Raw genomic sequence first — 27,388 nt, 5'->3', positions numbered from 1 at the left:
CTTCACTAATACTCTTACATGCCTGTTTAAGCTAAGGAGAGATTGCTTTCTGTATAGCACCTGTTCCTTCTTGGTCCTGGACAGCAATTTTTTCCTTTTGTTGTAGAGTTTATTTACAGCCGATGTCCACCAGACAGGTTTACTCTTCCTTGAGAAGGAGGATTTTGTCCTGTCAGGTATTGCTGAATCCATGCATTTATATAAATGGTCATATAGTACCTTGGTGTAGATTTGGACATTAGTGTCAGTTCCTACTGTTGGGGAGAGAGCTTTGAATTTGTTTAGAGCTTTTCTCAGGAGGTTGTAATCAGCTCTGGAGAAGGTCTTTGTTTAACCCTAGCTGGGGGGTGGGGGTCACTTCGAAGGTGACTGCTTTGTCGTCTGATTTTACCAGGGATGACGACACTGCAGGGATGTTGCAGTGGTTTCCTATGTTGGTTAGTACCAAGTCCAAGATGTTGTCACCTCTTGTGGGGGTGTCAACCAGCTGATCCAAGGCACTGGCATGGACGAAGTCAAGGAATCTTTGAGCATTTGTGTTCTGGCTCAAGTAGTTCTTCCAATCAGTGGTTGGGTAGTTAAAATTGCCCAGGATCTGGGTATAGGGTCAAATCTTAACAGATTTGAGGAGGTACAGATAGGTGGCGTGGGTGTCCTGAGTCAACGTTGGGGGCGTGTAGCTAACTATGATTTGAAAAGGGGTCTTTGTCAACTGTTAACTGCACCTGGAGCATCTCTTGTGCGTCACACTGTTTGACCAGTTTGGAGGTGTGTATATCTTTATGACTGAGAAACAATTGCCTGTGCTGCACAGCTCATTATAAGGTGTAAAGTAAAAGAGAGGAGGAAGGTGAGTGAGATGTTTGGTTGTAGTCTGGTGTCTGCTTGGTTAATTATTAATGAAAAAGAAGCAGCACTCCAAGTTTATAAATGTATAGATAATAGAAGCCACAAGTAAGTTGACTATGTGTTTTATTGGCAGTCACTTTACTTCAGTTAATGGAGAGCGGCGAGCTTTGTGTGGCTAGTTAATAAATCTGCAGACAGTATTTATTGAGCTTTGATAGAAAGTATGGTTCATTTTGGAGGTCCCTGCAATAATGGGGAACCCATATTCCAAATGGACACACAGTAGCCATTCTTCCCTCTAGGAAGGGTAAGACAGATTCAGAAAAAGAGTTTCTTAATTTTTCTTCGTGTTCTGAATTTCATAATGAAGGTAAAGGTTTTGGTGTTTATCGAGACATGCACAGGAATCTGAAATGGTAAATTACAGTACTTAATATAACAACCTCTGAGGTCACACCACCTCAGGGCAAGTGATCAAGTTACAAGGAAACAGTTCACCCACAGGGTCAGATCCAAGGAACTGTACAGCTACCCCCTGTTATATTTATATAAATCCTACCTAACCACAAGATACTTCACACTTGCTATCTGAGGGCCACATAACATCTCTGTTTTTTTCAAGAGATATTCCCTGTGAGTTCACTGAGAAAATGTCTTACATCAGAATTAATGATACCATAATTAAAGGAATGGCTTTAATCAAATCTGAGGCATACATTTAATTAATGCAGAAAGCTCCTGTTTATAAGATAAACCAAATGAAGGAGGAATTTAACTTTCACCTCTGATCTTTTGCAAGTACCCAGTGACGATTTTGATACCGTGTTCTGTACATGCACTGACATTGGTCCAGTGAAAGTACTGATCTAGATACCCTAGTAAATTTTTAGTACACTACAGTAAAAGACCCTACAAAAGGTCTTAAAATGAAAAAGCTGTGATATTAAATACAGACCAAAACATTTTAATTTTACTTATTCATTTTCTACAGGGATCCATTTCAGCCACGGCCCTAGAGCATTGTCTGGTTAAGTGACTTGCTAAGTGTCACGAGTAGGCTAATGGAGATTGAGGGAATCGAATCTTAGTTTGCAGACAGAAGCAAACATGACGGGTGTAGCCTGAAGGAATTACTGAACAGGGCTATGTCCTTTCACCAGGGAAATCCCCCTATGTCTAACCGACTTCTAGAAACAAAAAAAAATAAAATAAATAAATAAAACATGAAGCTCATTCAGTTTAAAATACTGTAGGACTGCTTCACTTTTTGGGGAAAAAATAACAGGATCATTTAGCTTGAAACTCCTAGGTCTGACTGACCTCAGGATATAAAATCCTGGCTCTAACACTTTTGAAATGTCTACACCCAACTGACCTCGGGGAATACCATTTAGGCTCATGCAAGCTTAAAACCTCTAGGGTTAGCTGAACTTAGAGGATAACCAAGTAGTTATTACTGGTTGTAAAGTGTATGGCAATATCAAGGTCAGTGAGCAGAATCTATTATTTTGGAAAAAACACTTCATTTCCCTGTATACACGAGTTATTTGAGCATAGTACCTAACTCAAAAGCATAGAAATGTGATGATCTTTTATTTGTTGGAGCCTTCAGGCATTTATACTGGGTGATGTTCCAAGTTCCATGAAATCTACCCTCATCTAAATCCACTGACCACAGCAGGAAAATAGTAAACTTAATTTCTATCATTATCAACCCCCATTTTCCCATTTTCTACATGGGGACAGGGTATTGTGTTAACTTTCCCCATCTCTCTTGGTTCAATGCCACACTCCTGCCTTCTTCAACACTCATGCCCGACTGTCACAGATCTTCTCTCACACAATCCATCCATCTCTTTCCTGGATGCCCTCATTTCCTCTTTCCCTCTTCCTGTCTGCCCAAATCATCTTCATCAGATTGTCTTCTGCTTTTCTACATATGTGCCCAAACCACCATAATCTGTTTTCTTTGACCTGGCTTCTTCTCTTATGTCTTCACTTCATCTGTCTCAAAGTGAGCACTATACCACCCATCTCAGTCACTTCGTTTCCATCACCTCAGCTTCCTCATCTGATCTGCATTTACTACTCAGGTTTCTGTACCACACTGCAGTACTGGTTGCACCACTGTTTTGTACACCTTACTTTTCTGCTTCTTTGGCATCCTTCTGTCACACACTACACCTGACACTCTATGCTAGTTGGCTGCGGCTCCTCTGATTCTAGTTTTGACCTCTTCATTCAGAATTTCTCCTCAACCACCCCTCCAAGAAACTTGAATTTGTTAACCTGTTCCACTATCTTCCCTTCTATCTCAATTCTCAGCTTCTGTTTTGCTGTCATTACCACTGTCTTATCTGTACTTCATTTCATCCTATGTGCCTTCAGTTTTGTATCCATTCCCCTAGCCTTTACTGAAGTTGTTGCTCACAGTCTGCTTGTAATGCCACATCGTCTGCATACAGCAGCTTTGTTGATCTGTCCCCTCAGAACTGTTTGCTAATGTAATCCATCACCAGTATGAACAGCAGTGGGCTCAGAGCTGAACCTTGATGCACACCCACTTCCACTTGGACCCCCCCCCCCCCCGCTTTGAGAATGAACAGAGTTTGTATTTGAGTCATTGGGTCCTTGTACTCTGCACTAATTCTACCAATGTTTCTGGGACTGTGAACCAATGCAGGACTGCACAAATCAGCTTTCTTGGGACTTTGTCATATGCTTTCTCCAAACCTAGGAATGCAGAGTTGGACTCTTTCCTCATCTCTAGCTTCTTCTTAACTATCTGTTTCCCTGCACACTTTGAGTTAGTTGTCATGTTGATTAATGTCACCAAATGGGCATTTTTTTTGCCAGTGATACGTGGGTTGAGGACATGGACGACTCCATCCTATGCAAGGGACCCATGCTAACAGTGGGAGGGTGTATAAGCCTATACTGACCAGGGTGTGCCTACCACAAAATCCAGCAACTTTTGGTCAATAAGCTATTGGCCAGCCGGTCTCCAGTTGCCCAGCCTGGGTTACCTGGAACAGCTCTGTTAAATGAAAGCTGGACATAGAACTAATCAGCCTGCCAAACATGAACTAAGAATGAATGCAGGTTCACTGACATCATGGTATAGAGAAGGATGGACATCCTATGTACCCAAGAAACAAGATGAGAGGGCAATACAGCAAAGCCACTTGGCTTGGGATCTAGAAGCTATTACTCAGGAGGACAGGCTAGAAATGGTGTAGAAATTGAGGGAGTGAGGCTTCAGAATGCAGTGAAGGATGTCATCAAAATTAGTGACAGACTCATGACAATCAACTCCAATCTAACAACAGGATGGTATTCATAATCTCACCCTATGCCCCACAGCAAGGTTGTAATAGTGAAGAGAAGAGTGCAGTCAGGCAGCAGTTGCAGGACCTGCTAGATAAAGCAGAACAACATGAACTGGTGTTGATAATGGCTGACCAGAATGCACATACTGGGAGAGACAGAACAGGATTTGAGGACTGCCTGGATCTACGTGGGTGTGGCAACAGGAATAAAGGAGGAGAGGCAAATGGCTTTACAGTAGCCATCACATGGTTCAGAGAGAGACAAGTACATGATCAAATGCAAGAGTGGCCAAAATGCAACTAAGTAGACTTCCAACTAGTAAGGAAATGTCACTAGGGTAGAATCAGTGATTGCAAAGTAATCTCAGTGAAACAGTTGGCCCACAGCAGAAACCAGTGGTTACCAAAATCAGCTGCAAGTAGTAGTCCTCTAAGGGCAACACAGACCAGGCTGAAGACCTAGAAGTTGACTTGAGAGAAAGTACAACAGTTCAAAGGAATTACTCAGGGCTCTAGCACTCCAAAAAGAGGAGAAAAAAGGTGAAGCTGAAGAAGAATGGCTGCACCGTGTGAGTTCTACAGAACACATATGAGGCTGAGACAGGTATGGAAATAAGGTACATAAGGAAAGTTGGTGATGGAATGCAGAAGTCCAGGAAGTCATCGAAAGAAAGGAGTGCAGGAAGAAGCGGGAGATAGAAAAGATGGACCAGGCTAGGAAGGAATGCTGGTTGGCTAATAAAGGAGTTGCAATAGCAAAGAACAGGGCATCAAATGCACACTACCAGCTTCTGGAAAGTGATTCAGTAGCTGATACAAAGAAACTATATCAGGTTGCAAGGCAAAGACAGAAAGATAAGGAAGACAGTCAGACACCCTTCATAAGGGATGTCAGCAAACAACCTGCTCATCACTCCACAGGACATCAAAGGCAGATGGAAGGAGTACTTCCAACAGCTTCTGAATGAAGAAAACCCCACAGAGGAGCTGTACTGTCCAACTCACAGCCTACGATGAGAGAAGAGGAGCCCACCACAGAAGAACAGTACTAAGGAAAATGAAGCCAGGGAAAGAAACAGGCTCAGATGAGGTCACAGCAGATATGATAAAGTTGCTGGGTGAGATAGGGGAGAGTGGCTCCTGAGGGTACTCATAGAAGTGCAGAGAGAAAGGCATATCCCAGAAGACTGGACAATAAGCATATATGTGCTACTGTACAAGAACAAAGGGAACATCCACAACTGTGGGCAGTACAGAGGTATCAAACTTTTTTTCCCCAATAAACATCTATATTAATTATCACGTATGACACAGGCAATACTAAATTTATATAAATGAAAAACAAACATTGACACCACTTCAGAGGCTAACATTATGCATCATAGACACCAATGAAACAACTGTAGATGCAAACATTACACATCACTTGTAATCTATCCAGTCACTGTCAGTTAAGCACTATATGGCTCATTCAAATCCTGCCTTTTAAACCTCGTTGCTTCTCTGCATATATTGTTCCCACAATTCCCATTTTTTCCTATGTAGTTTGCTCCATCTCTTTTCTAAAGATCCCAGTTGCAGTTGTTTTATCACTGTTACTACATTCACTACTTCTAGTAAAGTTGGTCTGGACTTAGATTTCCATTTTCTAGTAAATGTTTTTTTGGCAGCCACTATAATTAGATTCAGCAATGCCTTATTATTTCTACGCAATTTCGATTCTGTATTATAGCTCAAAAAAATCATCTCCCCAGTCAATCCAGTGCGCTCACCTAGCATCTCCAACACAGCAGTCTGCAGGGAATCCCTAAAGTCTGCCAGCTCATTTCACTCCCAAAAAATATGTTCCCAGCCACCTCTTCGCACCTCCAACATTTGCTATCCACCTGAGGAAAATTTATTTGGAGTCTACTTGAGGTATAAAAATACCTATGCAAACATTTCCAGGCAAAGATCCTAAATCTTCTACACTTTGTTGCATACTTGGGAGTTATACATCCATCCCTCCATTCTCACTTTGTGAATTGCTTATCCAATCTCTCTTCCCAAGCCTTTCTAAGCTCCTCTAATTGGGTCTTATAATTATCGTACAATATTTTAATGGCAGCTTCTTTTCTAGATTCTATTAAAAACTCTACCAATCCTGGTCTTTCATTTAGCATCCCCCTATTTCTTTCTCTTTGCCTATACACTGACAGCAATCCTTGATAGGGAAGGCAATTTCTAACTTGCAGTCCAAATACATTTTTTGCCTCTTCCCACTTTATTACCTTTCCCTTTCTAGTTACTTGCTCCCACATCCTTGGTTCCTATGCCAGTTTTCCCCAATAAAGTCCAGCTCCCTCTTGCCTGTTATCTGTATCCCTAACCACAGTCATTCCTATCGGCAGAATCTCTTTTCTCAATTCTCGTGCTGGTTTAGTTCTTAAAATACTCCCTGCTGTTTTATAAATATAATGTTCTGTATGATTTTTGTTCTCCTTTAAGAGTTTGCATCCAAAATCCCACTCCGTCTGTATTTCTTGAGCCCCCCCCCGTACCATCATCATTCCTTTCCACTTTGAATTATAGTTTTCTGCTTGTGCTGTGTATAACAGCCTTAACTGTGTTGCTCTAAAATACCCCTCAAATTGGGTAATCCTAGTCTGTCTTGTTTTAGTGGAAGAATCAGCTTATCCCACTTGACCCTTGCTGTCTTGCCTTCCCAGATAAAGTTCTTCAACTCTTTTTTAATTGCTGTATTCTCCTCTGGTTGATAAAAATATGCCTGACCTGTGTATAAGACTAAAGGGACTAAAAACATTTTAATTGCTTGCATCTTAGAATCCATATCCATATGACAAAGCTTCCAGTTTATCAATTTTTGTGTCATCTTCTCAACAGTCTCTTCCCACATATCTTTAGCTGCCGCAACAGAGTCATTTTTAATCCATACTCCTAAATACTTCATTGTATCATGTCCCTATAAATATGGAAATTGTTGGACCAGTTCATAGGTTGGTACTAGGCTATCGGCACTAGGGCCTATACAAGCCTAGCTATAACAATTCCCTGGCTATTTCTTCCTACACTATTTACTTCCCTGGACTCCTGTCTAGCAGGGCGACTGACGTGATCCCCGGGGTGAATTTCCTTTCTCCCATCCAATCATCAAGTTTCCTTTTGAAGAGGGCCAAAGAGGCGCTCTGCTTGACATGTATTGGCAGTCTATTCCAGAGTCTGGGGAGTCTCTGGGTCAGGAACCTATCCCTCCAGCATGTTTTGTTTATTTTGATGACAAGATTTAGATCCCTGGAGCATATGGCTCTGAGGGATTGGGATTTCTAAGTGTAGCATGTCCAACAGCTCTGGGTTTGACATGGCCTTGTATGTTAAGCAGAGATGGCCTCAGAGTAGACAATATGTGACAGAGTATAGCTGAAGTTTTTTTAAGGTGGTCAACATAGGGCATCTGCTTTAGGCCTGTGATTCTTTTACTGAGATATTTCTGCAGCCTTTCCAGTTGTTGCAGATGTCTCGAGAGGTACACACCAAATGGGGCGTTGTATTCTATAATGGGTCTAATGAGGGATGAGTACAGTGGAATAATGACCTCCTTTTTTCTGGATGAAAAGCCCTTAGTGATGAGGTGTGCCACATAGAAGGATTTCCTGACTGTTGTGGCGATGTGGTTATTGAAGGTGAGACCAATGTCCACCTGTGTCCCTATGTCTCTTATCACACTTCCGATATTTAGTGTACTGCCACCTATGTGATAATTCACGGGTACATGTTTTTTTCCCAAAGGGGATAACTATACATTTCTTGGCATTGAGCTTGAGCCCATGGCTCTAGCACCAATCATCTGTTTCTGTAAGGCCCTTTTGTAGAGTATCCACATCATTTGGGGATTCAATAATGGCTCCCAGTTTCCAGTCATCTGCGAACTTTGTTAGCCAGAGTCCTTTAGTGTTTGCCTGTACTTCAGAGAAGTAGATGCCAAACAAGAGAGGTCCCAGGACTGAACCCTGAGGTACTCCACTTGTCACTTGTCTGGAGCTGTGTGCGTACATAATTTACCACTATTGTCTTTGTTTTAGCTTCATTATCTGAACCTGTCTTAAAAAGTTCCACAACACTGTAATGTCTGTTTCTGGTTTTGTGATGTATAAAATAATATCTGTAAATAGAGCCAACTTTTCCTGACTACCATACCAATTATGTCCTTGAATTTCTGAGTCCCTTATTTTCTTTGCCAATGATTCTAAATATAATGCAAACAACAAAGGGAAAAGCGGAAAACCCTGCCTGGTTCCTCTACTCAAGCAGAAGTTATCAGAGAGGACCCCACCCACTTTAATTTTCATCTCTGATCCCTCACATATACTCCTAATTAACCTTATAATTGTATCAGGGAAAGCAAATGCTTCCACTGCCCTGCTCATGAAGTCCCAGTCTACTCTGTCAACTGCTTTCGATGAATCAAGACCCACCAATAACAGTGGTATTTTCATACATTCTCCTTCCCTCAGGATCATCAGTGTTCCGTTAATATTGTCAAATGTTTGCCTACCCTCCACAAAACCACACTGATCCATATCTATCAATTTTGGTATCACCTTTGCCATTCTTTTAGCCATTATAGACATAAATACTTTATAATCATAGCTTAGTATTGAAATGGGTATGTATGAAGCTGGATACGGTGGATCTTTACCCTCTAAGTATTACCGTTACCACAGCCTTCTTCCAGGGTACTTCTCCTCTTAAAATATTGTTAAACAAAACCTTCCAGATCTTTATCAGTTTTTTCCCTTCTAGCTTCTAAACCTCCACAGGAATACCATCTATTCCTGGGGACTTTCCTGTATATTGGTTATACATTGCCATTTTTATCTCATCTCTTCCTATCCTAACTGTTAGTAATTCAGTCTCATCTACCTCTAACTTTGGCAAATTTAAATCTTCCATAAACATTTCCATTTGTACCTTTTCTTGATTTCCATATTTCTCTGCTTTATACAAACGTTCATAAAATTTCCGAAATATTTCTAATTCTTTTACAGGATCCCTTGTTATCTTCCTTGTTATAAGCTCCCTAAGCTTGCTGACCACCTTTTCTACTTTCTGTTGCCTGAGTCATTGTGCTAAAGGTTTTTGTGCATAGGTTCATAGGTAGATACTAGGCAATCTGCCCTAGAGCATTTATAAGCCTAGCCCGAGTGTATTTGGCTTTCGCCTCCCTATTAGATTAGCCTACTGTGCCTCTGTATAGTAGGTCACAGAAGGTAGCCCTTTAAGATTAGTTTACTGTGCCTCTGTCGAGCAGGGACACAGAAGAGCTCCCAGGGGTGAATTTGCGATTTCCCATCCACGCGTCCAGATTTCGCTTGAAGAGGGTCAGCGAGGGGCTATGTGTAACATGAATTGGTATTCTATTCCAGAGTGAGGGGAGCCTCTGGGAAATGAATCTGTCCCTCCAGCATGTCCTATTTATTTTTGTGCTGAGGTTCAAGTCCCTGGAGCGTGTAGCTCTAAGGGATTTGAATTTTTTGAGGTGGAGTATGTCCATTAATTCTGGGTTAGACATGGCTTTGTACGTCAGGCATAAATCGCCTCTGAGTAGGCAGTAAGTAACTGAGTAGAGCTGGAGTTTCTTTAGTCGAGCTGCATAGGACATCTGTTAGTAGCCCACGATCCTCTTGGTGAGGTACTTTTGGGGTCTCTCCAGTTGCTGCAGGTGTCGGGTAAGGTACATCCCAAAAGGGGCATTGCATTAAATTATGGGCCTGATGAGTGACAAGTAGAGGGGCACAATGACCTCTCGATCTAGATGCGAACCCTTTCATGATAAGGTGGACTACATAGAAGGTCTTTCTAACCACTTTGGCAATGTGATTATCAAAGAAGAAATTACTATCTACGTTGGTCCCCAAATCTCTAATTACTTCTTCCATACTTAATGGATTACCACCTATGTGGTAATTTGTGGGCACTTTGTTTTTCCCAAAAGGGATGACTATGCACTTTTTAGCATTTAGCTTGAGGCCGTGGTTCTGGCACCAAGCATCCGTCTCCGTGAGACCCTTTTGGAGGATGCTTGTGTCAGCTGGAGAGTCGATTATGGCTCCCAGTTTGCAGTCATCTGTAAACTTTGTCAGCCATAGTCCCCCCGTGTTAGCCTGAAAGTCAGACAAATATATACCGAATAAGAGAGGTCCCAGAACTGAGCCTTGTGGGATGCCACTTGTAACTGGTTTGGATTTGGATGTGGCACCTGCGATTCTGACCATGTGGGTTCTATCCCTGAGCCAGTTTGCAACCCATCTTGTGATATAGGGGTTGATATTTAAGCTGGTAAGCTTATTTATGATGCCCGAGTGGGGTATTGTGTCGAAGGCTTTTGCGAGGTCCAGGTAGGCTGTGTGGACTACCTTGCCCTCATCTATGGCTTTGGTAACTGTTTCAAAGAAATCAACTAGGTTTAAGAGGCAAGATCTGCCCTTAACAAAGCTGAATTGGGTAGGGTCCAGTGTCTGGAGGCTCCCAATGTCTTTGTTTATGAGTTCCATGATAATACGCTCCATAGCTTTACAGACCAGACTAGTCAGGCTTATGGGGCGATAGTTCCCGGGGTCCGTTGTGGCGCCACCTTTGTGGAGTGGGACCACTGTAGCTGTACGCCATTCTTTGGGTACATATCCTGTAGTAAGGCTAAGTTTGAACAGTGACTTAATGTGAGGGTTCAGTTCTTCTTAGTGTTCATGTAAGACACAGCCTGGGACACCAACAGGTCCCATAGATGCTGTGTTTTTTGCTTTGGAGAGGGCAGCTTTCACCTGTGCATCTGTGATGTCAGTAAGATTACATTCAATTGGGATAGGCATTTGCTCCTTTGAGGGGAAAGGGGGGGGAGAAGTTAGCACTGAATCTGTCTGCCAGGATGTTGGCTATGTCTGTAGGTTCGGTATATTTTGTACCATTATGCAACAATTCAGAGCATATCTGGGAGTTTCCACCCATATTCCTGACATAACTAAAGAAGGCCTTGTGATAATCTTTAGTGTCTAGGGCAATTTTTCTTTCGAAACTGGCCTTTGATGATTTTATGAGGGATCGTAGTTTCTTGCTAATACTGATCAGAGATGCCTTCCCTTTTTGGGATTTTGCTCTGTCATGTAGTAGCTTCCTCCTTCTGTTGTATAGCTTATTTATGGCCGGGGTCCATCAGACAGGTCTCCTGTTTTTGGAGGAGTGAGTCTTGGTTTTATTTGGGACAGCACAATCTATGCATTCATGCAGGTGCTCATAGAATGCAATTGTAAAGGATACTGCAGATTGGGCTGTATAATCCTCTGGCCCGGGGGCTTTGAAGGATTCCACCTCAGTCTTGAGAAGTGTGAAGTTAGCTTTTGAGAAATTCTTTACAGTGATTTCCTTGGCTCGGTGTGGGGACGGGATATGGATGTCCAGGGAAATTTGTTTATGGTCTGATCTTACCAATGAGGGGTTTACCTCTGGTGTGGAACAGAGTCCCCATGTTGGTGATGACCAGGTCCAATATGTTGTTACCTCTTGTGGGAGTGGTGACCAGTTGTTCCATCGTGTTAGAGTTTATAAATTCAAGGAACCCTTGGGCGAGGGTATTTGTGCTCTAGAATTATTATCAAAAAAACAGTTGCTTAACAGAATTTTTTTAAACTTGTGCATATTATTGAGGTAATCCCTTATTTTCTGTTTAGCATTCTGCAATTGCTCCTTTTCTTGTTCTGAGAGATTCCCCTATTTTGCAATACTTTAACATGTGTCAGTCCCTCTAAATAATTCTCGTTACTTCTTAGTCATATCTCAATTTCCTTTGTTTCCACCCTAGTTTTAAACTCCACTTTAATTTTATCCCTCTCCTTAGGTATATTTTCCAAATAAATGTCTATATTCTCTAGTAGCTCCTGAATTAATTCCAAACCCATTCCTTAAATTCCTCTCTTTTCAGCTAATAGGTGGGAAAGCGCCAATGCCTCATTTTTATTTCATTACCTTGTGTTTTTATTTTAGTTATTATTGCCGCATATCTGAAATAGTTATTAGGTGCATTTTAAAACGTTAAAATTAAATGCACGTGTTCCTGTGAGAAATAAATTCCATCTAGCCTAGCCCAGTTTTTGTATCTTGGAGAATATGTAAATTCACTCTGAACTCCTAGTACTGAATTCACATCTGCCATGCCAAGCATTTTCATAAATTTCTTCAAAAGTCTACCCTTTGTGATATGTTCTCTTCTAGGCCCCCCCGACATATCTTCACTGTTGCAAACCAAATTCCAGTCTCCACTTATAAGTAATATTTCTTGCTGAAAGCTGATTATTTCTCCCAGAATTTTCTTAAAGCTCCATTATAGCAGTTTTAGGTGGAATGCAAACACATGCCAGTGTAATCTTCCTCCCTTGCCAGTAACCCCTTAGTACTATACATCTTCCATTATTATCTTTTTTCTTCTTCTATTACTGTTGGAGCTCCTCTTGCAATTAATAAAGTACTCCTCTTTTCCTTTGCACCAGATATTCCACTGAATAACTATCCCAAAAACCTTTCTTTATCAAATTCACATGTTCAGTTCTTTCCAAGTGTGAATCCTGTAGCACAGCTATTTGCACTTTACATTTTAATATAGTTCACTACTTTCTTTTTATATTTATGTGTAAGACCATTCAGATTAAAAGACATTACAGAAAACATAATTTTCGTATATAGTTATTATTACCACCTTTTACGTATAACTGCTTTTTTGTTAAATGTCTAGTTCCAACTTTTATGTTACATGCATATACTGTTCGGCAGGTTGGTATTTTCTTTTATACAGTTGTTTTTTGTCATATCCATTTGAGCATATGCACATCTTACATAACTTTGTTTTTTGAAAGCCCTCAAACAGAACAAACAACCCCCAAGAAAACCTATTAACTTAATAATAACACACAAAACTATGTGCATCTTCAAATATTGAAGTTTTTGCTTCCTAATAAGAACAAACATTCTAAGTTAATAGCCACACAGACAGGCTAAAGTTAAGCAAAAGGAAAGGTTAGTCATGCTAAGATACACTTGTACAGCCTGTGCTATTAGTAAGTGCTATTTGATTTTGTCTATCTTTATGGCTCTCCCAGCTGAGAAAACACTGGAATGCATTCAGTAAACACTTTCGCCAAGTAATTTCTCCTTATCAAACTGTTTTCTAATGACATGCAAACCAGACAAAAACTGTTAAGGGTACCTTGTTTAACAGAAAAAACATTATAATATTCAATATGCTTTTTCATTTACATGCTTTGTAATAAACTTATTACTGGATAATGTCTAGGGTCTTAACCCATTCATTTCCCTATGCAAGCATGGGAAAAAGCACACAGATTTTTCTTTTGTCATACTCTCTTAACCAGACCTTTCACCCACACACAATTTTCTCTCTCACTCTTTTTTTTTTAAATTGCAGTGCTTACATTTCTTAAAAATAAACAAAGAAAAAGAGAGAAGGGCGAAAAAGACAAAAAGCATCTGTTTATATTAGTATCTCCATTACATTTCAAAAAACAAAAATGAGAAAACTTTACTCCAAGTCTAAATCATTTTGTCTTATCTTTAAAGCCTTCTAAGCTGGGAAAACCCCCGAGTGCTTTCAGAGAACATTATGTCCTAATCAATTTCTCTTCTTTTTTATTTTTCCTTATCCAATCCCCTTCCATCAATTTCTCTTTATAAGATTGTTTCCATGGAGACATGAGACTCAGGCAGACAGTTTCTCTTTTTCAGATTGTTTCCATGGAAATAGGAAGACCAGCTACAAATTTGTTATCAAGTATAAATGCATTTGCTATACAAAAGCCTCATAATACTCAATATTCTTTTTCATTTACTTGCTCTAATCAATCTAAGATCTGTAATCCAGTTATTTTGCCATGCAAGAATGTAAAAAAGGACACTAATTTGAACTTTGTTATGCCTTTTTAACCAGACCTTTTGAACTTTGTTATGCCTTTTTAACCAGACATTTTTTTCACATTGCATTGCATTGCTTATATTTCTCAAAACTGTACAAGAAGAAAGAGAGAAGAGGGGAGAAAAAAACAACAGCACCTGTTTACAATCCCCATTACACTTAAAAATAACATGCAAAGAAAACCATTTACCACAAATACAGTACTATTAAGAAAATAAAACATTTTCCTTAATTACAGTTAACTTTCTCCCAGCTCTTCCCCTCCCAAAAGCATTCTTCCGAACATTAATGACATGGTATAGGGCATATTCTTTAGAGTCCCCCAAAAATCCAAGAAATATGGAGAAAGTCCAATATTTCCAGATTTGTTTGTTCTGTCATATTTCACAAATATAATTACTGCATTGTAATCTTACACTGAGTTATTGGTTTTATTACTGTTCTTCTCCATCGCCCAAATTCTGTGTCTGCTTCATTTCCAACATACTCTCGATTCTTCTAGTCAACTCTCATGCTGCCTTCCTTCTCTCCAACATTTCCATTTAAATACTGGAAAAGGTTCCACAGGTATAATCTCTCTGTGTTATTTCTTACCAGAAGAACAAGAAGCAAAATCTCCTTCTGTTTCACAGCTCACTTTTTGTTGGACAAACTTGTATTTCCTCCTTAGCATGCACTTTATCAAAAAATAATTTTGTCCCTCCAAGGAAGAATACTTAAAGATAGCTGGATACAGCAGTTTGAATCTCACACCTGCATCTCAACATTACCTGGATAGTGGAATGAATTTACTCCCCTTCTGCCTGGTGTACAGTCAGTAATCATTCTCCACAAACACTCTGCTGACTCCCACTTTTAGTACTTTGTCCTTCTGCCACAGTTTTGTCAAAATCAACTCCTTCTGCTATTAAGAATGCATCTTTACTATTAAAGGTCAAGGCTGCTTTCTTATAGCTAGGTTTGGAACGTACACACAATGTGCCCTTTCAACTAAACTCCTGCTGTGGAATACCAGTCCAGTTGCTTATTTGTACTTTCACGAGTCTGCTCACGAAAACATTGTTTCAAAAAATCGAATTAGAGGACAGAGCACATAGGGAAAACCTGATTTTTTGAAACAATGTTTTCCTGAGCAGACTCATATTCAGCCAGCCTTTTCTTCATTTCAACCTCTGATTTTTACAGCTTTATCATCTCATCTGAATATCTGTTTAAAGCTTCTTCCGTTTTTTCCAGCCTTTTGTTGTTTTTGTTGATATACTCCCATCAGTGTTTTGTTTAGTTTAACCAGGTCTGCATGCAGTTGTCTTATATCCTCCTGTAGATTACTGGAAGTCATGTCTGAAGGTTGCATTGCTTTTTTGAAACAATGTTTTCCTGAGCAGACTCATATTCAGCCAGCCTTTTCTTCATTTCAACCTCTGATTTTTACAGCTTTATCATCTCATCTGAATATCTGTTTACAGCTTCTTCCGTTTTTTCCAGCCTTTTGTTGTTTTTGTTGATATACTCCCATCAGTGTTTTGTTTAGTTTAACCAGGTCTGCATGCAGTTGTCTTGTATCCTCCTGTAGATTACTGGAAGTCATGTCTGAAGGTTGCATTGCTTTTTGCTTAATAGCTGCAGAACTTTACCCAGTCAGTGTTTCTTCCTCACTTTTTATAGCCAATTTTTTCCAGGTCTTCTGTACGTCTTTATTCCTGGCATCCAGGCAGTGCACTTACTAACCACTTACCGAAATTTACCCATAAACACAAGTCTATTGGCCTTCTCTGATTATTTTATGTTTTCACACTGGAAGAGCAAGAAACAAGCTGTTACTCAGTGTTTAACCATCTTGGAAGTTCAGAAGTATCAAACTCTTGTCACATTATTTGAAAATTCTGGAAAGGATGACTGATAAACTGATATGCAGAATAAAATAATGTAAGATAAGAGATAAGCAGTTTGGATTCAGATCAGGATGGAGTAATCTGAATGTCTTATTTTATTAAAATTAGAGAAAAATAGAGGATCTTTGAAGAACACAAATAACTGCAAATGGTGCAAGTCACTATGCAGGTGAATATACCATGGCCCTGAAGTGACATGTGAGGCATCTGAGAGTGCTGTGAAGAAATGGAGAGAGCTTCCCATAACCCAATCTAGGTATAAGGGACTCACTCTCAATCAATGTGCTGTGCTATGGAATACTGTTGCCAGATCGGCAGTAGTCTTTACAGGGGCACAATGACTGGTTATGAAACTTCTGGTCAGGATAGGTATAGTTAGGACAGTAATCCAAATGTTTTGAATTACTATTACAGTGAACTTTCCCAGAGAAGATTCCCCTTAAGGGGCTGCTTCACAAGGTGGTACTGAGCCATAGTTCCCTCAGCAACACATGGTCATGATGTGCACAAATGACAGAAATATTCAACTTAACAGTGGAATAACACACAAAAGTCAAATATGCATAAGGCAGATTAGAATCATTTGAAAATTAACCAAATGAAGAGTTATAAGATACTATACCATTCCATCCAAGCAGTAAATGTCTTCCAGTCTGATGACTGCAAGGCTTTCAGGCAGCTTTAGTGGCCTTGGGAACTCACACCTAAGGACAGATGGAATAATAGGAACTAAAAGAGTACCTGGAGGTACAGCCAGATATCAGCCTAGCTGAGGGGGACTTCCTTGTTTATTTTGGAATAGGTTCCTTGACTGACACTGACCAAATAGCCTGGAAAGAATGGTTGTGTAAAATCTTACCAAAACCATAGATGTCCTTCTCTTCTATGTTGCAGTATTCTTTACATATGGGTAGTATTCCTCTACTCAACCCGATGTCCGGCTTGTATACAAAAACTTTAAGCTACTGCCTGTACATGGGATGTCACATGTAGGCTCCTAGAACGTCAGGCATAAAAGGGATGTCTGCATGTACAATCCTCAGAATGAAGTAGCCCCATGAGGAAAACTCCAAAGGGAGACCAAGAAGACAGTCAACCAAAAAAATGAGCAAGATATAGGGGGAAGGTGGTTGGGATAGAATACTGCAACACAGAACAGGAGGACATCTATGATTATAGTGAGATTTTACAAAACTATTCTATGTCCTTCTATTCAATGTTGCAGTATTCTTTACATGTGGAAGAGTACCAAAGCTGAAAGTGAACCCAAGGAGGGTGAAGGAACAGAGAGAGGTCATGCAGAATAATTTTCCAGAAATCCATGCAGGTTTGCGCTGGCAAACCCTGCTCTGGCTCTAGAAACATTATCCAACTTGTAATGTTTTGTAAAGGTATGAACAGAAGATGAAATGGCAGCTTCCAAGGATTTCCCATGAAAATGATAGCAAAACACAACAGCCTTAGAAATCCATGAAGAGATAGTTTGCTTAGAAACAGGCAAACCCATAGCCCTGGGATGGAAGGACACAAATAGTGTATCTGACTTCCTGATAGAATATAAGACTATGTTGTCTATGCACATCTAGGGAATACAAAATTATCTCATTAGGAGATTGTGGAAATGGGAAAATTAGGCAATTGGATAACTTAATTTAAGTAAAGATCACTGACCACTTTAGGCATAAAGGATGGATTGGTTCTCAAAGAAACACTGTCCTTATGGAAAACTAGGAATGGTGGTGAAGCCATTAATGCCTCAATCTCAGAAACCCTCCTGGCAGAGGTAATAGCTACCAGAAGTACTGTTTTCAAAGTACAAAACTTTAAAGAAGCAGAGGCCGCTGGTTCTAAAGGGGCCCGAGTCAACCTTTCCAGGAAAAAATTAAGATCATAAGGAGGAAGAACTGGTTTTCTGGGGGGATTCATGTGTAGGATTGCCCTTTAAGAAAAGCTTAACCTCCAGTCTGGAAGTCAACAGAGGAGAAAAGGCCAGGCAAGCAGACAAGACAGAACAGTGAACCTTAATAGAAGAATAAGAAAAATAACCAAAAAGAGACACAGATGGCTGTAAAATCCAAAATAAGGCCTTTACTGAGTGCAAAAAGCACAAGCGCTTTCACATTTAAGCTTCATTAGGTGTACTCAAGCACTACTGAAACACACCTTTATACACCCAGAAGAATAAGAAAGACCACTGTTAAGCAACTCATACAGGTAAGATATCACCAAAGGAATATCCATCAAAAGGGGGTCCTTTTTTCTCTTTTGGCACCAGATAAAAACTTCCTAGTATTGGGTTTCCTGGCCTCCTGCAAAACCTGAAGCACGCCCTTAGAAAAAATGTGCCTAAAAGGAATCAAAAGTTGATCACCCATAAGGTCAAGTGAAGAGTTGACAGCTGTGGATGAATTAGTGTTCCCTTGTCCTGAATGAGTAGATCCATCCAGTGAGGTAAATTGTAACGATGGCCCTTGGCTAAATGCAGAAGAGGGAACCAATGCTGTCTTGGCCAAAAGGGAGTGACTAACAAGATTTTTGTTTTTTCCTGTTGAATTTTCAACAGGATTTTTTGAATCAAAGGAAAGGGAGGAAATGCATAAAGAAACATCCCCTTCCATGAAAATGACAGGGCATCCACCTTCCACACCTCAAGGTGAGGGACTGACCCTGGCACAGAAAGCAAGTTGCCTGTTCTGAGGGGAGGCAACTAGATCCATCTCTGAAATACCCCACCTGTGAACTAGATCCAGGGACACATCCCTGTGAAGCATCCACTCGTAGGACTGTGTCATGGATCTGCTTAATGTACCTGCCACAGAGTTCTAAGCTGAAGGAAAGTACACTACATGCAGTGAGACTTTGTACTAAATAGCCAACTCCCATGCCTTGATGGCTAACTGGCAAAGAAGATAAGATTTTGTGCCCCCCTGCTTGTTTATGTACCAAAGGGCCATAGTGTTGTCCATGAGGATCTTGAGGGGTTCTGGAAGAAACAGAGTGAAAGGCCTGTAAGGCTAAAATCAGTGCCCTCATTTCCCTGACATTGATGTGCTCTTTCCTCAGAGTGGGACTAAAGGCCCTGAACCTTTGTGGAAGCAAAGGCTGCTCACCATCCTAAGTCTGAGGCATCTGTAAAAAAGTTCATGTACTGGTTGAGGAATATGAAGGGATAACCTAGGATTCAGACTAAGTTGCTGCATCCATCAACCTAGTTTTGTTTTCAAACAGAGAAGAAGAGGAATGGCAGTCTCCAAGGGATGAGCATGCTGGGACCAGACTGTTTTCAGAAACCACTGGAACTTCCTCATGTGAAGTTTTGGAAAATGCAACATGGGAGTTGTAGAGGCCATGAACCCAAGAAGTCTCACAAACTCCCTGGCAGTGATGGTGGGAAAGAAGTGATTCCGTGTAAGCTATGAGAGACAGAGCTTTCTCTGAAGGAAGAAATACGATCATTAAGTCTGTCCTGAACGTGCACCCCAGAAAAATGAGCTCCTGACTGGGTGATAGAGTAGATTTTTTTTTTGTCATTTATTGTGAACCCCAAGCCTTGCAGAAAAAGAATAGCTAGAGTGCGGTACTGAAGCAGACGACCTGGACTGCTGTCCAGAAAAAGCAGGTCATACAAGTAAGGGCAAACTTGAAGGCCTTTTAATCTTAGGAAAGTAATGGTTGGAGCTAGACACTTTGTGAAGACCCCTGGAGCAGTGGAAAGACCAAAAGGCAAAACAGACAACTGAAAGTGCCAAGAACCCACAGAGAAACATAAGAACTTCCTGAAGTGAGCACGAATAGGAATATGCAGATAAGCATCATTGAGATCCAGCGAAGCTAAGAATGCTTGAGGAGGAACCAGAGGGAGAAGAGACTGTAGGGACAGCATCCTGAAAGAAGGCACCACCAGGAAGGTATTCAATTTGGACAGGTCCAAAATGAGTATCCAAGGACAGTCTTTTCTTGGAACCAGGAACATCCTGGAGTAAAATCCTCTTCCTTGCTGACTTAAAGGGACAGATTGAATGGTACCCTGGAGAGAAAGCTGAGTTAGCAGCTGAGGAAACAGATGCAGTTGACCTGAAGAAGGCTGAGGAATCCCCTGAAAGGGGGAAAGAGACTTCCAAGTCATGAAGTAACGGTTTTGAATAATGGATATCACCCAAGAATCCTGAATGATCTCCTTCCAGGCTGAAGGAAAGAGAAAGACGGAGAGACAGATGGGTATGACTTGGAAATGGGAGCAGGATGTCACAGAGAGCCTTGTCTAGACTGAAAGAGCTGCTGGGGAGATGGAGCAGAAGTCACAGCTTTAGGCTGAGAAGGTCTCCTAGCAGATATACGTGCCCTAGAATGAGACAGCAGAAGAAGAAGAAGACCTAGAGGGTTTCCTAATAAAAGGAGTTTTAGCAGGGAAGTTCTTATGAAATTTAGGAACCAGAGAAACTAGCAGGTACTTTAAATCCTGGAGCTCCTTACCTTTTTCCTTCAGAGTTTTTAAAAAGTTCTGCAGAAGCCTTAAAAAAAGAGCAGAATTGTCCAAGGGAACATCAAGCAATTTTGCCTTGATGTCATCTGGGACACCCTGTAAACGCAGCCATAAATATCTCCTAAGAACAGAAGCAGATGCTGCAACTCTGGAGGAAGCTTCTACAGCACAGTAGCTGCATTTCATGGAATGTCTAGTGACCTGTGAAGATGCAGCCAAGACCGAAAGAGATAAGGACTTAGCTTCTGAGTCAAGAAGCTGGGACAGGGCCTGACAAGCTTGGGAGAGCAAAGTTAGAGAATACCTAGACATGTAATTCTGATAATTAATGGCTCTGACTGCCAGGGTGGAACAGGTGTAAACCTTTCCTAACCTTTTTAAACTTTTACTTTCTTTGTCTGAGGGAAGCGATTTTGTGGAAGGAACAACCTGAGAGGATTTATCTAAGATGATGGAAACCACAGCAAGGATCAGTTGAAGGGCACTTAAAAGGAAGTTTTGCAATCCTCAGGGACCTTATAAAAACAGGCAGGTCTTTTAGGAGCTGGTGCTCGTCAATCTGGGGTCTTAAAAGTTGATGCAAAGGCATCTAGGAAAGCAGAAAGCAGTGGAGGGATAGCTGCAGGTGCAGGGGCTGCCACCTGAAGTAAGGTATAGTATCTGTTTTGTTCCTCTGCGATGTGGAAAGAATCCCACTTAAAGAATTCTATCATCTTATTAACTCTCTCTCCAAAACAGAGTTCTTCCACTGGTGAAACTCCCCCACTGGACTCTTCCTCTGGACAAGCATATTCCAAAGGGGAAGGAATCTGAGTGGAGTAATCTACAGAGTCTTCTTCCGAGGAAGACTCCACAAAATCAGAGACCTGAGTTGGAAACGTAGAAAAAGACTCCTAGGAACCTGATAGCAGCACAGGGGAAGAGGAAAAGGCATAGCCAGAAATAGGAGAATATGAAGTCAAAGGTCTGAGAGCCATCAAGGCCTTAATAAGACCCTGCGAGAAAACCTCCCAGCCCACCGCAGGATCACTAGGCACTGTGGAATGCTTATTTTGTTTGTTTTTTTGGCAGGTTTTTCTAGGGCAGGAGGAAGGGTGTATGTAGGCCTAACACCCTGAGCTTTTTTTTGCAAAGGGGCTGGAACAGTTCCAGCGTCCTCTGAAACAAGTAGTGGTGGTTCCCCTAAATCTCACGAAACGGACATCTATATAGCCTCAGACTTGCTTGGATCCCCACTCCCAACAGCTTCCATTGTGGTTCCCAATGGAGAGACAGACCCTACCCCCGACCGTACCACTGGGTTTCCATCAACCTCAAGGGGTATGTTGGAGAGAGAGAAGGCTCAGCCGAAGAGGACTCAGCCCTAGCTTTCCCTACCTTCCTCTTAAAAGATGGCTCGGATGAACTCGCAGAACCCTCCATCGATTCCCTAACCAAACACTTAAGCCTTTGGTTTTCTAGACATAGGTCTAATACAGACAAACGATTATGTAAAGTCTTAGGTATGAAGGTGTGATAGGCAGAACAGGAGCGATGGCTGTGGGTAGGCCCTAAGCAAAACAAACAGAGCTCGTGAGCATCTTTATGTGGAACTTGCCTTCCACACCTACACTTGCCCTTTCTGGATGACATGAGTAATAACAAAAGGCAGAAACAATGAAATAAATCCCCAATGGGGGTAATCATCTGAAGCTGAAGAACAAAACGCAGTTTCCAATGGCAGATGGAAAGTACGAGTCAACCTTTCTGAATGGCGGTGAAAAAGTTATGAGGATTGTATGTACAGAAGTCCCTTTTATGGCTGACATTCTAGGACCCTACGTTTGACATCCCACGCACAGTAGCTTGAAGCTTTTGTATACAAGCTAGACGTCAGTTCAAGTGGCAGAATACTACCCATATGTAAAGAATACTGCAGCATTGAATAGAAGGACATCTATAGTCTTCTCATGCATCAAGGGGCTAACAATATTTCACTAGTATATGGTGAAAGGGATGAAAGACAGACAAGGATGCAGCAATGTTCCTTATCATGGAAGGGAGAAAAACATCCATCAACAACTCCTACTAGTCCTGATGAACTAAGAAGAACTGAGGAGAACAGGTCTATCTCTACGGTGCATCATTTAAGAGAAGATCCTTAGCTTCCTCTGGGATGTGAAGAGCTACCAGGGAAATGCACTACTTTATGGCCTACTAACAGACCTATATCACAACTATACATATGAGGTGTGTGTGTGTGTGTGTGTGTGTGTGTGTGTGTGTGTGTGTGTGTGTGTGTGTGTGTGTGTGTATAACTGTTCATAAACAAAATTGTGGCTTGGATGCCTAACTGAAGCAGGAGGAGCATTGCTTTAGCTTATCTTCTTGGGTGTTGAGGCTATGAAACACCACCCTCAGCTCTAGCTGATTTATATGTAGACCTTTTTCTTGGGGGAGTCATGAACCAAGGACTAAGATTAAGCTGAGGCAACCTCACTAGCTTATCAGCAGAGCATCAACTGGGAATTTCTGCAGTGGGTTTAACTACAGAAAGTGTAAAACCAGCCCTAGACTGGTGAAGACTGCCTATTATTATAAAGCCTTGCAAAAAGGCTGCAACACAATCAGGAACATCCATGTTTCTTGCAGCAAGTGCCATCTCACTGTCCACTTTGCATTTTTATCCAAAGGGAGGCAAATGGAGCAATAAAATGGAGTCTGCCATAAGTTTCAATAGATGCACAAGGGTTCGGATTTCTATCCACACCTCTATGACCTCTTCTAATATGCCGCCCAAGGTAATTAGTCCTTGGGCCATCTCTCTGAATAGAAAAAACTAACACTGAAAAGTATACAGCTCTGTTATGGTACAGAGAATTTCTTATGTTCAGATACAAGGATTTCTCCTGCCAGGACCTGCCACCAAAGAAGGACCCAAGTAAGTGCTGTTAAAGGAGGTCCTTTGATGAAGCCATGAGGAGCCAGTTGACAGAGTACAGAATCATTAGCAGGCCCTTCTCCTGCTAGGCTTCTGCCACAGTGGCACTGCTTTGATAAAACACCCTGCATGCAGAAGTGCAGAGTAGCAAGCGTAAACAGCAAACTGAAGGAACTGCCTACGAGGATCTCAAAATATAATGTGTCAAGATGTATATATCACATACAGTGAAAACATCCAGGGTCCCTGTGAAAATGCAGTTGTGTAAGTAAACTTACAATAACAGTGAATGTTCAAATGATCACTGCTGCAGTAGCCTTAGCTATATGGGCTGCATTCTGCCAAGGCTATATCAGCTGGCCAGCTTCCAAAGTTTCAGGGCAACTTTCACACACCCAAATTATCAGGCAGCTTGAGCTGAGCTTACTAAAAGATAAGTTTGTGAGCAAAACCCTTCAGAACTTTTTGGCTAACAGAGAAAGAGAGGATGAGCCCTTAAAGGACAAAACTATGAAAAACAAAAAATAAATGTCCACACCCTGGCATAAAAAGCACATAAAAACAAGGGAGATGGAGGGAGGGAGTGGCTTCTGCAGCAGTGATCCGTTTGAACAGCTATTATGTTAAGTTCAACTTGCAAAACTGTACTATGTTCATCATGCTGCTCACTGCTGTGGCAGCCTTAGCTATATATGTACATTACCATAGCTAACTACATTTGGGAGGTGGAAGGAGAAGAGTCCAGGATCACCTGGAGAATGGTCCTAGCAAAGGTCATTCTGGACATAGAGAAGGAATCAAGCTTATAGTACTTTGTAACAGTATGCACACAGGATCAAGTAACAGCTTCTACAATGCTGCTAGAATCCCTTTCCAAAAAGCCATAGATGAAGCCAAGGCCTTGATAGAGTGGACCTTGTCCCTGCCTGGAATAGTTTAGTTATGGTGAGTATAACAAAAGGTAATAACCTTAGACAACCATTTCCAAATAGTCTTCTGTAACACAGGTTGTCCCTTCTTTTTTACTTTCATAAAAAATAAACAACTGATCCAAATCTCTGAATTTAGTTCTATTAAGAAAGCACTGCAGTTATCTGTGGACATCCAAAATATGGAGCATCCTTTCTCCCTCATTTTAAGGTTCAGGTTAGAAAATGGGGAGAGGGATTGTTTGGCTTAAAGTAAACTTGGATACCACTTTAGGCATAAAATAAGGATTAATTCTCAAAGAAACCCTGCTCCTATGGAAAATGAGACAGGGTTGACTCACCATAAGAGCTTGGAACTCAGATAACCTTCTTGCAGAGGTCACAGCAATCAGTAAAACTTGTTTTCCATGTTAAGAACCTCAAGTCATCCAGGTTAGCTTGTTCAAATGGAGCAAGCATCAGCTTCTGTAACACACAATATCCCATGGAGGGGACACCAGTTTTCTTGGAGGCCTTTTATGCAAAACCCCTTTCAAAAACATTTTCACATGAAATTGCACTGAAAGAGGAGATTCTATGGGCAGACGATGAAATAGCCGATAAATGAACCTTGGTAGAGGAAGAAGCAAGGCCACAGGACAGTAGCTTACCAAATATTGTAAAACCAGAAAACAACTAGCCCTGAATTGGTACTGGTTATGTTGTTGTCACTAACTAGAAACCCTAGGAGCTGGACTGCTCCTATTTGGAATCTACTTCTCAGATGTAAAGGCTAATGTCAAGGGAATTTGGCTGACCAAGTCTGCAGATAACTGCAAATTGGGAGGTATCAAAGATTCCCTCCATGACATAAATATCTCACAAGAGGGTGCAACACAGACAAATGACTAGTGCCAAGAAATTCATTATAGTGCTTCTTGGGAAAACTGCCACCTAGGCTTACTGTATTGATAAGACACTCCTAAGAGCTGACCCAGTACTCAGGTGTCTGGGAACATACGTAGACAGCAGTCTGGCCTTTGACCATCATGTGGCCAAGGTAGTAAGAAAATCATTCTATGTTGCCCAACTTATAACTAAGGGCATGGCATCAGGGTCCACACAAATGACTGGTGCCAAAGTCACAGACTACACCTCAATGTCAAGAAATGCATTATAGTGCCTCTTGGGAAAACTGCCACCCAGGCTAATTACTCCACTGACAGGACACCCCTAAGAGTTGACCCATTAGTCAGGTATCTGGGAACATACATAGACAGTAATCTGGCCTTTGATCAACATATAGCCAAGGTAGTAAGAAAACCATTTTATGATGCCCAACCTATAAGTAAGGGCATGGCATCAGGGTCCAAGGAAATCATAGCACAACTTTATTTTGTACTTATCAGACCAATCATTGAGCATAATACCCCCTTCGGCATGTACTTGACCAAACATATGAAACAGTTGGAATGCCCACAAAGGCTCCTTACCCAGAGAATCCAGGGTATAAACACACTTTCCTATATAGATTGCCTTAAAGCCCCATCTCTATACTCTGTCTCCTACAGGTTACTAAGAGGAGATCTATGCCTGGCATATAAGGTGTCCTCAGATCCAGTTCTGATGGACAGTTTGCACATCCACAAAATGAACATCATCAGAACCACTAGATCAAAGGATTTAAATTTTGCTTCTGACATAGATAAGACATGTTGTCGAGACAAAAATCTATCTCAGAGGATCCCCATACTCCGGAACAAGCTTCCCATCCATGTGAAGCACAGTCCATCCCAAACACTATTTAAGCAGAACCTTGACCAATGGAAGGGAAATCAGAAATTTACCCCCAGGTCTGACCCCATTGTCTATGAGACAGAGGCAGGCAGTAATGCCCAAACTAACATACTCCCCATAACCTTTAGAAACTTCCTAATATACCCCCTCCTAATAAAGGCCCATGATATATACGGACACAATTGGTTTGGATGCACAGCTAGGCTTATAAAGGCCCTGGTGATCATTACCCTAGTATATAACTATGAACCTTTTTCATTTGTTAATGCATGATTTTCTAGTAACAAGCTTTCTTGCCTCCATTAGTACCTGCTGCACCTCCTCAGTAAACAGGTGCCTAAAAGGAATTCACACCCTATCATCCACACAGTCAAATAAAACTGATTAATGTCGGGGTGTATCCAACACCCCTGTTCTTGTATGCATAGATCCAGTCTGTGAGAAAGCTTTTGGTTACTGCCTGGGCCAGAATGGAGTCACCACAATGATCTTGGGGGATACTTTTTGAATCTTCAGAAGTATCCTGGACATTAGTGGAAAGGATGGAAAATCATAAGGAAAATTCCAGTCCAAGGAAAAGAAAAAGTATCTGTCTAATAGGCCTTCTTGCATGGAGTACTAGAACAGAATCTTGCCAGTTGATTGACTGGAGAGCAGGCAAAGAGGTCTACTTGAGGAACTCCCCACAGATAGATAAAATCTTGGATGACCCCTCCGATCTAGTTTCCATTTGTGAGGGTCAGCCCTGGTTCTGCTCGGCTTGTCTGTCACACAGTTTTCCTCTGATGAAATGTATGATGCTTATACAGTGAGACTATGCTGTGAAGCTATATCTCAAGCTAACATGGCTAGTCTGTAATGGGGTCGAACCTGGTTCCCCCTTGCTTGTTAATGTCTATGGTATTGTCTGTAACCACCTGGAGAGGTGCTGGAGACCAAAGATGGTTCAGAGAGTTGAGTGCCTTGATTAGGACAAGCATCTCCTTGAAAATTTTTCTTGCATCTGTCCTTAGTGTTCTGAATTTTTAAACCTCTTGAAACTGCTTCACAAGCAAAGTCTAAAACATCTGTGGTAACGGACTGCTTTTCGAGAAGAGAGGTAGAAAGGGATACCTGGATTTAAGGATATCTGTCATCTACATTAAATGATTCTTCTGACAAACCACAGCCTATGAAAAGATAAAAAAAGTGTTGTGTTGGGACAAAAGAGATTTCAGATACCACTGTGTCTTTCTCA

At 41.2% G+C, this 27,388-nt stretch overlaps 1 protein-coding gene across 1 annotated transcript in view; it reads right to left on the bottom strand.

Annotated features, from left to right (window-relative positions):
- Positions 1-27,388, bottom strand: part of FAIM (Fas apoptotic inhibitory molecule) — a 472,349-nt gene that overhangs the window by 110,989 nt on the left and 333,972 nt on the right. The window lies entirely within an intron of this gene.

Source organism: Protopterus annectens, chromosome 6.part0, assembly GCF_019279795.1.
Source record: "Protopterus annectens isolate FY-2018-M chromosome 6.part0, PAN1.0, whole genome shotgun sequence".
NCBI lineage: Eukaryota > Metazoa > Chordata > Ceratodontiformes > Protopteridae > Protopterus > Protopterus annectens.
This window is presented reverse-complemented; position numbering and strand designations above follow the sequence as displayed.